General features: G+C 35.3%; 3 long non-coding RNA genes across 3 annotated transcripts; 2 read left to right on the top strand and 1 right to left on the bottom strand.

Annotated features, from left to right (window-relative positions):
* Window positions 1-421: 421 nt before the first annotated feature.
* On the bottom strand, window positions 422-701 carry LOC125488983. Its single transcript, XR_007266640.1, has 2 exons — window positions 545-701; window positions 422-454 (listed from the first exon to the last, which is right to left on the bottom strand). It is a non-coding gene; the product is annotated as an uncharacterized LOC125488983 (long non-coding RNA).
* Window positions 702-3588: 2887 nt separating this feature from the next.
* LOC119690824 lies at window positions 3589-5446 on the top strand. The gene is made up of 3 exons (XR_007266639.1): window positions 3589-3887; window positions 4242-4381; window positions 4645-5446. It is a non-coding gene; the product is annotated as an uncharacterized LOC119690824 (long non-coding RNA).
* A 4358-nt stretch (window positions 5447-9804) lies between these two features.
* LOC125488954 lies at window positions 9805-10632 on the top strand. The gene is made up of 2 exons (XR_007266621.1): window positions 9805-9969; window positions 10009-10632. It is a non-coding gene; the product is annotated as an uncharacterized LOC125488954 (long non-coding RNA).
* Window positions 10633-13040: the final 2408 nt, after the last annotated feature.

Here is a 13040-nt window from a genome sequence, read left to right as displayed (position 1 = left end):
TGATCTACCTTCAAGCTATTTGTATTTATTGAGCAATATAGGACCAGAAATGATTTGAAATAAGTATCTAGAACCCTTATTTGTGGTATATTGACACTTTTAGAATAAATTTCTCCGTCAATCAATTCTTTTCCTGCGCTGTAACTTGTTTTTAAACTCAAAGTCAAATAATCTTCTCTGCCATATAGATATTGCAATAAATCATCTTTGAAAAGTTTATTTAAGTATGTATCTACTTTATTCTTTGAATAATTACTATAGCATAGATTCTATAGAAGTATTTATTTACCTCATGAAAAATCAATAATTTGAACAAAGAACCATAGAACAAATTTAAAGGTAGGTGTATATTTTTTTATTTGATAAGAATTTATTATTTTTGAAGTGAGATCTATTGTCAGGTTTTAGTTATTTGATAATCATCATCATCATCATCATCATCACCAGCCCGCACCTGCCCTCCGCTGGGTATAAGCCTCAGATATTATTTAGTTTATTATTTATGATAAAGTAACTACTTTCCCCATCTTAACCATGATGTTACCTGCCTATTTGTATTTATCCAGAAGTCCCTATTCTAAACTAAAATAGGTTGAACCAAAGCTAGGGAATGTGTAATGTGTAGGTTTTTCTCTAGCTAGCTAAATACTGAATGAGCGACGTAGGAGACCTTTAGTGTACCTATCTAATCCCTATACCAGTGTGATGGGAATTGCAGCCGTGGGTTAGCGTCCTTCAAGAAATAAAGTGTAGGTATAACTTCTCAATCATATACGAGAGACAAAAAGTAAATAGAAAGGTGACTTAGCTTCGCACACGGTGTTCCGCCTCGGCTCCACGCGCCTGGTCCTCAAGCACCCACGGCTCCGATCACTCCCTCCATCTGTCCGTCTGCTCACCACGGCTGCTCACACAAAAGTGAAAAAGTGCCCACGCGCTGCTCGCTTACGTGGATATTATCCTCTACCCTCAACTCGCCGATATCAATATTAAGGCTCACCTACACTCAGAATAATTATCTTGATTATTCTGTGAATCGAAATCGGTACAACAAAGCTTGGCACGAAGTTAGCCTACTTTTCAAAAAGTCCCACGGGAAAACCCTTCCAAAGCGCAACAAATCCCACGGAACATCCAGTCGTAGTTTAAATTCATTATTTGCGATATCGTTAATGTTTCGGCATCGATGGAACATTACATTCAACCCCTTATATTTTTGTAGTATCGCAAGTATATTATAATTGAGATATGGAAAAAATATACACAATAATATACACCACCCTTTATTTTCGCAAATATCAAATTCATTGAATTTAAACGATGAAAAATTTGTAAAAGGAAATTCCGATCATCACCTCAATATGTCTGTGTGTATGAGTGTAAAATGACTCAGATGATTAGCCAACAAGATCCCCAGAAATTATCAAAAATCATCGACCATCCCTATTATTATTTATTATTTACATAACTATTGATCGAATACTTAGTAGATTATTCATGCTCCAATAAACCGGGAACAAGGGGATACCTTGTCGATCAGAAGGATCCAATGCTAAATGAGAAACCACAGAACCTTAAATTTATTTTTAAGAATTCTATAGCATCTTTAACACGCCCTCTTAGAGCACGAACTCTCCCACGCCCTATGTTTTCGACGATGCATCATCAATAGAAATTAATAAAGTTCAAGTCTCATTCTAACAATCCCCAGGAACAATGTCCACCAATCTCCGAGCTTGATGTAGAGTGTAGAATTATCAAGTATCATTTTACCAAAACTAGAAAGAGAATTATTATTGTGAACCATTATTGCATTCATGTTTACAACTGATTCACAACTTTTCAGTCCCTCTCCAATTCAGCAAAATGACAAAATTTGTGTTGAAAATATATTTTTTTCTTTAAGTAAGTAATTACATGTTGAGTATAGAATATTATGAAGATAACTGTACATACAACAGTATAATTTGACTATGCTGTCCTAACCTAACACCAAAATCTTCATAAATATTCTCTTTTGTATAGTGTCGTGTCATTAAGGTGAAATCGGAATCTTTCCTTCAGTGCAGGAGAACAGCCATGATATTTTACTAAAGCCACTTTCACATAACTATATGTTTGTAGGTATTATTTTTTCAATACATAGGTTCTTATATATTCAATTCACCACAACTCTCATCCTCTTTCTCTGATTCACGCCACTCTAATAAACATCAAGGCCTTCTTCCTCCCCACTGATTAAATCAATAAAATATCATGTATCTAATTATTAATTTTCTTTTCTATCATTTACCTACCTAAATTGAAAAGAAAATACATCTAGTTTATTTACACTTCGATCAGAATGTGTTTTTGGTGTAAAGTGTATTTGTTTTCCGTCATGATCAACTTTTGTTATGTAGATATTTTTCTAAGCAAATTGTTTCAAAGTAATTGTTGTTTTTTTTTGTGTAAAGTGTAGTGTGTCGTGTGGAGTCTGTAAAAGGTACTTTGTAAAAACATCTATAGCCTGTATAGACGTCTCATGTGTTAATGCGTGCATAGCTAACTTCAATAATAAATCGACTAAAGCGTTTGTACCACGTTTGTGCCCGAGTAGAACCGCCTTTCTTCGCCAATTTACTACAAAAGCAAGACTAAGAGTGTATGGTGTGTAAATTACTTGAACCAATTTGCACACTATTAACTGACGGTCCGATATTATACCCATATTACAGGCTCTGCCTTATTTAGGGTCGGATGGTCGTGTGTGAGATGTCCCCACATATTATTAAGCTAGTAGTTTTAAAATGAAGTTAACAATTTTTATAAAAAAAAAATCTTTTAAGATTTTACTCAGTTTTTTTTTATTATTATTAAAATACTTATTACATAAGTATCAATAATTCTTGAATCTACACTAGTTGATCATTTGGAAAATATTAGTGAAATAAAGGTAACTTTGGAATAAATTTATTATTTAGCTACATATATAGGTAATAAATAACTACTCAATCAAGTTTTACAGAAACAAATATACCAAAGTTTCCCTTATAAATGTGTGTGTGTGTGTGTGTGTGTGTGTCTGAACGAAGTATCAATAAACCCTTCATTTCCCAGTTGTATTTGTCATGATTATAAATCGCACTCAATATCAAATAATTAAAACTTCATTCTTCATCATCCTTTAATCAACTATGTAAGACCCGGGTACCTTTAACATTATTATCATTCAGACTTTAAAATGACCTTTAAATTACTTTCTTCCTTCCACATTCTTTGCTCTTTCAATTTTTCGAAACATTATAATCACGACATAATCCCCGGGAAATGGCTATGTAAATATCCTACCGTTTTGTTTTCTTTATAAAAAATTATTACAGATAAATTTTACCAAAATTGAAAGTTCCTACTCTCATGTAACAGACAAATCCACCCCAATATTCCATCGATACCAAAACATCAAAATACCGCCATCTAGTTTTTTTTCTACAACCTAATACACTATTTAATTTATCAAATATATAGGTACCTAACTACTACTTCTACTTCAACTATGTTCCTACCCTCCGTAACTACCTAAGTCGAAAATAATGTTACTAGGTAACTAAAAATATTTCTGAGATATATCTCATCTCTCCCTCACAACCCCTATTTGAAAAACACGGTCTCCATATCCTTTATTCTTTCCTATTCTAGGCTGTTTGTGTAAATGTGCCTTACCTGTCTAACTGTCAAACTAAACTGTCAATGTCAACCTGACATAACCTTAACCTTTTCTTTTTTTACCGGCACTAAACAAAACAAAAGCATGCTTCGTTGTGTTCAACAATATCGATCGCATGAAGAAATCTAAAGATTACCCGATTAAACTTATGAAACTCTTAAATAATGAGTGAATCTAATAGGTAAGTGTCATTATTTTATTGAAAACCCGTGTATGCATGCTGTTAAACTAAATTCTTGACCTCAAATTATAGATATTCAAAATAAACAACACCTGAATTGTTAGTTATTCATACGTACAATAGCTCTGTTTTACGGATCTTGTGTTTATAATAGATCTATTGTTATAAAAATCTAACTCAGTTAATTATTCCCCATACAGTTTTGAATGAATACTGACAAGACTAACCAACATATTTTAACTTATTGTCAACCCCTCACCTTTTAAATAAGTATCCTAATCATTTACTCTTCAACTCCTACATTTCCGTAATTTTATTTGAATTATGCCTATATCATTATTTGTTTTGCTTCAGGACCAAACATAACAATGCAAATCCAACTACACTCTTTGTTGAACTAAAACCCATGATAAACCACTGATCAAACCATCCACTGTGACAAAACATTCACAATCTCTCACTACTTATAGACCAAAGTTACTATTCTACAATAAGTAAGTACCTATTTCTTTTCTACATATGTTGTAATCCAATTTTAATTATACTACCCCATACTTAGATTTTGTTAGATTGCTATGAAAATCATACCCCTGTAGATCCAATATTGATTACCATTCATAAAACCATTCCCTAAATGTATTATCCTATTAGTCTACTTAAGTTATATTGAACTAAATAGTCATTTCCTGAATTTTTATAATTATGTAAATCATCACAATACTTAGCTTTTCTAATCAAATTCTATTCTTCTTTTCAGGATATGACATACTTTTTGAATGCTGATGATGATGATGATGTTCTTTATTTGACAACCAAACTCTGAGATTATATACTATGAAGTAAACATCCTGACTCAGATGAAGAAGTGAATTGCAACCGCGCTCAAAATAGGAACAACTAAACTACCCACATAGTTCTTAACTTACAAACAATATATTGATACTAAATGAGGTCCTAGCCTACTTTACCTGGTCTAACACTTAATCAACAACAGTAACTTGCTACACATTAATTGTTTTCTAAATTTATTGTTATGTCGGACCGCTACCTTTTCATTGCAAATTTATTTTCAAATGAGATTATTGTTAAATTTTCTTTTCTTTATTGACTGTAACTCATACTTGTATTTGTTTAGGGAAATGTCCGATAACATCTGCTACTAATTGGCTCTCTGGAATTTGATAATTAGACATTTGGGCTTTTCCGGTTACTCTAAATTAGGATGATAGCATAGATAGTGTTACAGTTCTATCCCAACTCCTATGATCAATGTTGTATAATATATTATCTACTCTTTCAAACATTCAAGTATAGTAATTTTAGAGCCTAGTTTTTAAGCACCTAGTCGATGACAAGCAAAGATCCGATCCAGAAGCACAATCAACCACATCAACAAACCAAAGAACCCGCACAACAAAACTCATACAACCAATACCAAACTGAACCAACCCAGCCAAAAGGATGATTAATAATTATAGACTAGTTGCTATAACTACCGATCCCCCTCCAACCAGGCCAGTCCAGCCCAGCAATAACCACACAAGCTCTGCCACGCAAACTCCTCGATCCACCGATGCAGCCGATCGCACCTCCAGACCAAAATCCCCACCCATCAACTACCTCGGCCAGAATTTCTTTATCTATTCTAATCATTTCAGGTTGTTCATAAGGACTAAAATGCGTTGCGCGTTTTCGTTACATTTTTTTTAAAATATAATTTTTGATTTTTATAAATGTTTTACTGCTTTTACCTAAAATAAGACCATATCATTATTTTACCTACAACCCCTATTCACTAATAATTCCCTAATCAGCTACATAATCAGAGAGACCGTTCATAATGATTCAGAGCAACACTAATATGACCTACCTACAGATAAATCAGTCTTTATACAACTATGTTTTATGTTATTCTTCTTCAAAGGTAAGTACCTACCTACCTATTAAAATTTATAGACAATGTCCTGAATAAGAATCCATTATATTAAGTATACAACTCCTGATGATGATGATGATTATATTCTCTAACTCCACTACAAGCATTATGTTATACAACCCCTAATCTTTTGTAATTCTTTAACGAGCTACATAACATTACTACAACCCCTACTTATTAAGTAAACTTTAATAAATGAATTATTTCCATTATTCATTTCCTCATCCTAACTTTATCAACTACCTAGTATCTACCTATCTATCTTCACAAATGCTTCCGTAATTACAAAACCTAGCCTCTTGCGCTTCCTATTAAATTTCTTTCGTTTATAAGTTCGATCACTCCACGGCAACAAATTGTGATTATATATAAGATATAATCACTTTCCTACCCCTAGTATGTTTAAAATCTATACAATACGAGACGCAAGAGACTTATTATAACGTAAGAATATTGAAAGTATTAAAATAGAATTTATAACTTGCACTTGCAGTGATTTTGTCATCTTTGTACTGCATAATATTATAATTTTGAGTGGTCAAAAATACATAGTTCAGAATAATAACGATCTGTAATTTATTTTCTGTAATTCAATAAATTAAAATAATCTGTGACGGATAAAAGTTACTCTGTAAAAAAAAATAACCTTTTATCTTTTATTGTTTGTGGTGCAATGCTACATTTAAAAGTTTTTCCAACAAACAATCCAAACTTTCTTTTAGCCCTAACAATAAAAAGAAATGGCTTTATGTGAAAACCGCCATATTGAGTAAATATTTACTTACTAATAGCAAAGGCAAACAACAAAACTTAATGTTTTTTCGAGACAAACGTAAGTTACCTATCCTACTATGCAAAAGTGAGTTAATATTGTGATTTATTTGTAAATAAGTACTATCTTAATCAAATTGGCTTGTTAAATTCCAGATAAAAGAACAGAAATTTACCTGCCTGATATCTAACATGAAGAGATGAAGCAAATTCCCTAACAACATCTAATATCCTGGTCTTTTCGGTACCAAATTGTAACGTTTCGCCCTACCTAAAGCCTACCTAATGGATTTACTAAGAAGATATTTGAAAACAGCCTTTGTTCCCATCGAGTCACACATCAAACCTGTCACACTGTATACAGTTGGGAATTCTTCATGAAAAGTGTGCCATCGAGTCACAGTGTTACTCGATGGGAGTGTTACTCGTTGGGAATGATTTATTTCTGAATTCCAAACCAGCCGCTGTAACTGGATGGGAACATAAACTAGAAAATTCCCAACTGTCCTCCCGTTACTCGTTAAGATTTGTTCAGTGATGATGAATGATGATGATGCCTAACCAGTGATAGGTACTGTGACTTATACAGTGTGTTGTTTTTCGGACCCGATGGGGGTTTTTTCTCGATGATATTACTCGTAGAAACTTTTTTTTTTTTATTATTATTATTATTTATTATTACGATTTTTTTTATTTTCGTTTCTTGAAAAAGTATGAAAATATAAATAATTATTACGAACAATCAAATAAGTTTTAATAAACTAGTTAACAATAACATTATAATATCAAAACCGAATTGTAAAATCCATTTTTCTATGAATGATAGATAGATACTGGGTGGGTAGTACAGCAGTAGCCACAAAATAATAGAGAAAATGAAAATTTTTATTTCCCAAATTTTGCGTGGAGGTGACTTTATGGCAGTTTGATATGTACTTATCGACTCATATCTGCTCTGCTTCACCATGAAGAAATAATTAGGTACTTCCGAAGTTCCTACCTCAGATTAATGATGATTTGGCGCTTACACCGCGGGCGCGCCTCGGACATAGACGGAAGATGCAGATGATCTCAAAATAATGGCGAAAATTATGGGGACCAACACCGATCTAGTACTTACGTACTTATTTATTTATTTTATTCGGAGAACTTAAACTAGTTAAAACTTAATATTACTCATTTGCATAACAGCCATGTAGTACCTAGTTATAGTTATCGCATATGGTGGAATTCAGATCAATTGGACTCTTGTATTGGCTCAAAAGACTTGATGAGGTTTCACTAGCGCCATCTACCTTAATCTCTTATTCCCTCCATCCAAAGGTTGTCTGGCAGAGATCGCTTTTGGTGATAAGACCGCCTTTTGTACCCTTATTAGGTTCGTCATCTTTAGCCTATAGCAGTCCACTGCTGGACGTAGGCCTCTCCCAAAGCACGCCACTGGATGTGATCTTTAGCTTTCCGCATCCAAATTAAGTTACAACTTGTATATTTTATTATTCTTTTGGGATGTACAAATAAAGTGTATTCTATTCTATAATCGGTTTTTGTCTATGGTGGAAAATTCTTCATTGAAAATCCCAACAAGTTACTGTGACTTGTTGGGAATTTTTATTTTCATAGTTCCAACTAGTTACAGTGTTACAGTTGTATGTGACACGTTGGGAATGAAGGAAAAGGGTGTTTCAACGAGTAACAGAGTGTGGACTGATGGGAATTTTGAACATAAAATTCCCAACGAGTAACAGTGTGACTGGTTGAGGTGTGACTGGCTGGGAACAAAGGGAAAACACCTAACTAACTTGAGTGAAATAAGAGTGAAACAAATACTGTTTTGAATTGGCCATGAAACATCCAGTGAACCCCTACGTTGTGATGTAACCCAATAAACGAAAGATAGTGAATTAAATAAAACTATGACCTAGAACTGATTACATACTTCCTACCTGCCTATAATTTTTTACCTATATACTACAACTTTAATGTATAACTTTTATTTGTATGATAAATACATATTTACAGGTAAGTACATAAAGATAATAATATATGTCGCAGCGTTGGCAGACAAACGCCGCATCGATGTTGATTTGAGCGTGTAAACGCGTCGTAATCGAATAAGAAACGTCAAGGGATTTTCCTTGGGTAAGGTCGATACAGCCCTGGCAACATTTTAAAAAGTAAGAGGTCACGTGACGTTTAAAAAGTGAACCGGCCATGCCGCCATTCTGGATTCTGAGCTTGGACGAGTTGGACGTGACACGGGAAACAGTGTGCTGTATCGAACTTGCCGCGTTTCTAAAAGTAATCCGTCTGCATCATCGCGATCTTGCATTGTTACATTAAGTGTTGATTGTAATCTGAATAATCAAGATACGAACTATACGAAGAGCCTATTATTTCCGCCCGCCCGATGAATCCACCGCCAGACGAGATGCCCGGCGGACCCCCTCTCCGACATCAGAAGTGGGATCAGAAGACGCCACCCCACGCGCTTCACACCACGACACGGACGACGAAAAATGGCAGCAGCTTCTAGAACAACAGAATCGGAATTTCCTGACGCTTGTTCGAGCTATGAAGACACCTTCGTCGTCGACCGAGCTGAGGTTACCCGATTTCAATCCCAGTAAATCCGATGTCGACGCACGTTCTTAGATGTCGACTACGGACCTGTGCGTTAACGATGAGTATCTGCAAGGCTCACGGCTTATGGTTGCCTTGAGTCGTGCTCTGAAAGTGAAGCCTGCGGTCACTCGCTTCCACTACCAGAGCCAGGGACACTACGCATCCAGCTGCCCAAAGTGTCGCAGACAGGACCAGGATGCTGCCAGTGAAGGAGCGAGTGGATCCGGTGCAGCCAAGGAGAAGAGGGTCGATCTGTGCGTAGTGAACGCGCCTGCTGGGATGTTGCATTAATCTGGTGAGCTGTTTTCGTTTAAACTATGACTGTAGTTTCAAAGTTTAGAGGCTATATGTTTCATTACGTGGATGAGGTTAGTGTGACCGGTACTGTGGAATTATTTTCGAGGTTCGAGTCCTGGAACTGTTAAACTGTCGGGTTGCCAGACCTGTTGACTTAAAAAAAAAAAGTTATGACATGGAGGTTGATCAAAATCCTGAGCTTAAGTTAAGTAGGGTTATGAACATGCGTCCATGACCTCATTAGGTAAATCTCCGAAAGTTGATTCCCTATTTTTTAATCATGATCTTTTTTATGCTTAGTAATGATGAAGCAATCGATTGAATTGTGTGTTTCTGTGGTGTGTCTTGCTCAATTGTTTAATGCCAGTGGATGGAAGTGGTAGTACCAGACTAACACTGGATGGAAGTGTTAGTGAGTGCCGGATGGAGGCACTGGAATGACACCGGATGGAGGTGTGCATTCGTGATGAGTACTTGGGTAACCGGATGGAGGTTGCCGGACAAGTGAGCAAGGACCATTGGTAATCAGATCCTGATCCGTGTTTTTGTTTAGTACAGAGTTAAAGATAGTGGATTAACTTTCGAGTATTGATTTGTCTTGTCTGATACTGTTCAAGTTAAAGCTTCATAGTTCATCAGTGTGATGAATGCAGAGTTCATGAGCCCACTGCTTTCTTCCCTGACTAGGTCAGGACTGGCCGAGTAAAATTCAGTTACTGCGGTTGTTTTTCTTTCTTTCCAGATAACTCACACGAGGACGTGTGAGATGTCATGATGGCCGTGTCGCAGCGTTGGCAGACAAACGCCGCATCGATGTTGATTTGAGCGTGTAAACGCGTCGTAATCGAATAAGAAACGTCAAGGGATTTTCCTTGGGTAAGGTCGATACAGCCCTGGCAACATTTTAAAAAGTAAGAGGTCACGTGACGTTTAAAAAGTGAACCGGCCATGCCGCCATTCTGGATTCTGAGCTTGGACGAGTTGGACGTGACACGGGAAACAGTGTGCTGTATCGAACTTGCCGCGTTTCTAAAAGTAATCCGTCTGCATCATCGCGATCTTGCATTGTTACATTAAGTGTTGATTGTAATCTGAATAATCAAGATACGAACTATACGAAGAGCCTATTATTTCCGCCCGCCCGATGAATCCACCGCCAGACGAGATGCCCGGCGGACCCCCTCTCCGTCATATAGATAATAATGTTTTTTGGTGTTGGTTAATAAGGGAAGCCCCTCCATACGCTTTGTAGGCCTTGATCACTACACCCGATTGAATCAATATATAAGACTCTAAAATAGATAAATAATAGCAAATATTCAATCGGAGCCCTCGTGGAACACAACCATTGACTTGGACATTCCTCCGACCAACTTGTTAATCACTTCCCTTGCTCCTAACTTATATATTTACATGGTTTGTCTTTTTTGTTCATGTAAATAAATCAACATGAATACATGTTATCAAAGCTAATGGGACACTTTTATTTATAATCATAAATTAACTGAAACTAAAATAGTTCAATAATTTATAGTATAGTAACTTTATTAATTCATGAATTTCATAATAGATAAGTATTTGAAAATATAATAATATGACTCTAATTTTGTAGCCAAGTGGGAAGTGATTTATTATTTTAAAAGATTAAACATATAATATGAAATAGTGAATATTCTTTGATCTTATTGGAATATAGGATAATTATTATGAAATAGTGAATATTATATAATCTTATTCAAATATATTATAAATAGTTGTAATAAATATATCCTAGCTAACTTTATTCCTACTAAATCCTTGCTATCCTTTTTACATAAGAATTTATTGCTTTAACAAGGAAACAAATACTTCTGTTGGTTAGAATTTACATAACTTTCTGAAAATATGGAACTTGGACAGGAATCTGATCTACCTTCAAGCTATTTGTATTTATTGAGCAATATAGGACCAGAAATGATTTGAAATAAGTATCTAGAACCCTTATTTGTGGTATATTGACACTTTTAGAATAAATTTCTCCGTCAATCAATTCTTTTCCTGCGCTGTAACTTGTTTTTAAACTCAAAGTCAAATAATCTTCTCTGCCATATAGATATTGCAATAAATCATCTTTGAAAAGTTTATTTAAGTATGTATCTACTTTATTCTTTGAATAATTACTATAGCATAGATTCTATAGAAGTATTTATTTACCTCATGAAAAATCAATAATTTGAACAAAGAACCATAGAACAAATTTAAAGGTAGGTGTATATTTTTTTATTTGATAAGAATTTATTATTTTTGAAGTGAGATCTATTGTCAGGTTTTAGTTATTTGATAATCATCATCATCATCATCATCATCACCAGCCCGCACCTGCCCTCCGCTGGGTATAAGCCTCAGATATTATTTAGTTTATTATTTATGATAAAGTAACTACTTTCCCCATCTTAACCATGATATTACCTGCCTATTTGTATTTATCCAGAAGTCCCTATTCTAAACTAAAATAGGTTGAACCAAAGCTAGGGAATGTGTAATGTGTAGGTTTTTCTCTAGCTAGCTAAATACTGAATGAGCGACGTAGGAGACCTTTAGTGTACCTATCTAATCCCTATACCAGTGTGATGGGAATTGCAGCCGTGGGTTAGCGTCCTTCAAGAAATAAAGTGTAGGTATAACTTCTCAATCATATACGAGAGACAAAAAGTAAATAGAAAGGTGACTTAGCTTCGCACACGGTGTTCCGCCTCGGCTCCACGCGCCTGGTCCTCAAGCACCCACGGCTCCGATCACTCCCTCCATCTGTCCGTCTGCTCACCACGGCTGCTCACACAAAAGTGAAAAAGTGCCCACGCGCTGCTCGCTTACGTGGATATTATCCTCTACCCTCAACTCGCCGATATCAATATTAAGGCTCACCTACACTCAGAATAATTATCTTGATTATTCTGTGAATCGAAATCGGTACAACAAAGCTTGGCACGAAGTTAGCCTACTTTTCAAAAAGTCCCACGGGAAAACCCTTCCAAAGCGCAACAAATCCCACGGAACATCCAGTCGTAGTTTAAATTCATTATTTGCGATATCGTTAATGTTTCGGCATCGATGGAACATTACAATACATTTCTTCCTACTATGAAATAATAATAATAAATGTAGGTACAACACAAGCACCGATCGCTACATACATTTTTATATTCTTAGTGCCAGTAACATAAAAAAGCAAATAAATCTTTTGAATGAACGACTCACCTTTATTTGAGGAAATACAAAGGTAATTTTTATAAGGATTTGCGAATTCAGATATTATTTGAGATAAATGTAACAACATTTTAATGGATTTCATCTACAGTTTTCAGGCGAGGCGCAATGGAGACACAACTTCTAAATTGAATCACGTACTCGGTTTAAAAGTTAAGCGTTTTGGTTTGGTATTGAGAGTTGTTTTTATATAAACTACGTGTCGGAGCTGAAAGCTGAAGACGTCTTGTCTCGCGTCTCAGTATCTCGTTATCTTTGTGAGTTCGAGAGAAGGAAGT

Source organism: Plutella xylostella, chromosome 9, assembly GCF_932276165.1.
Source record: "Plutella xylostella chromosome 9, ilPluXylo3.1, whole genome shotgun sequence".
In the NCBI taxonomy this organism is placed as follows: domain Eukaryota; kingdom Metazoa; phylum Arthropoda; class Insecta; order Lepidoptera; family Plutellidae; genus Plutella; species Plutella xylostella.
The sequence above is the reverse complement of the archived record's forward strand: the minus strand, read 5'-3'. Positions and strand labels throughout refer to the sequence as shown.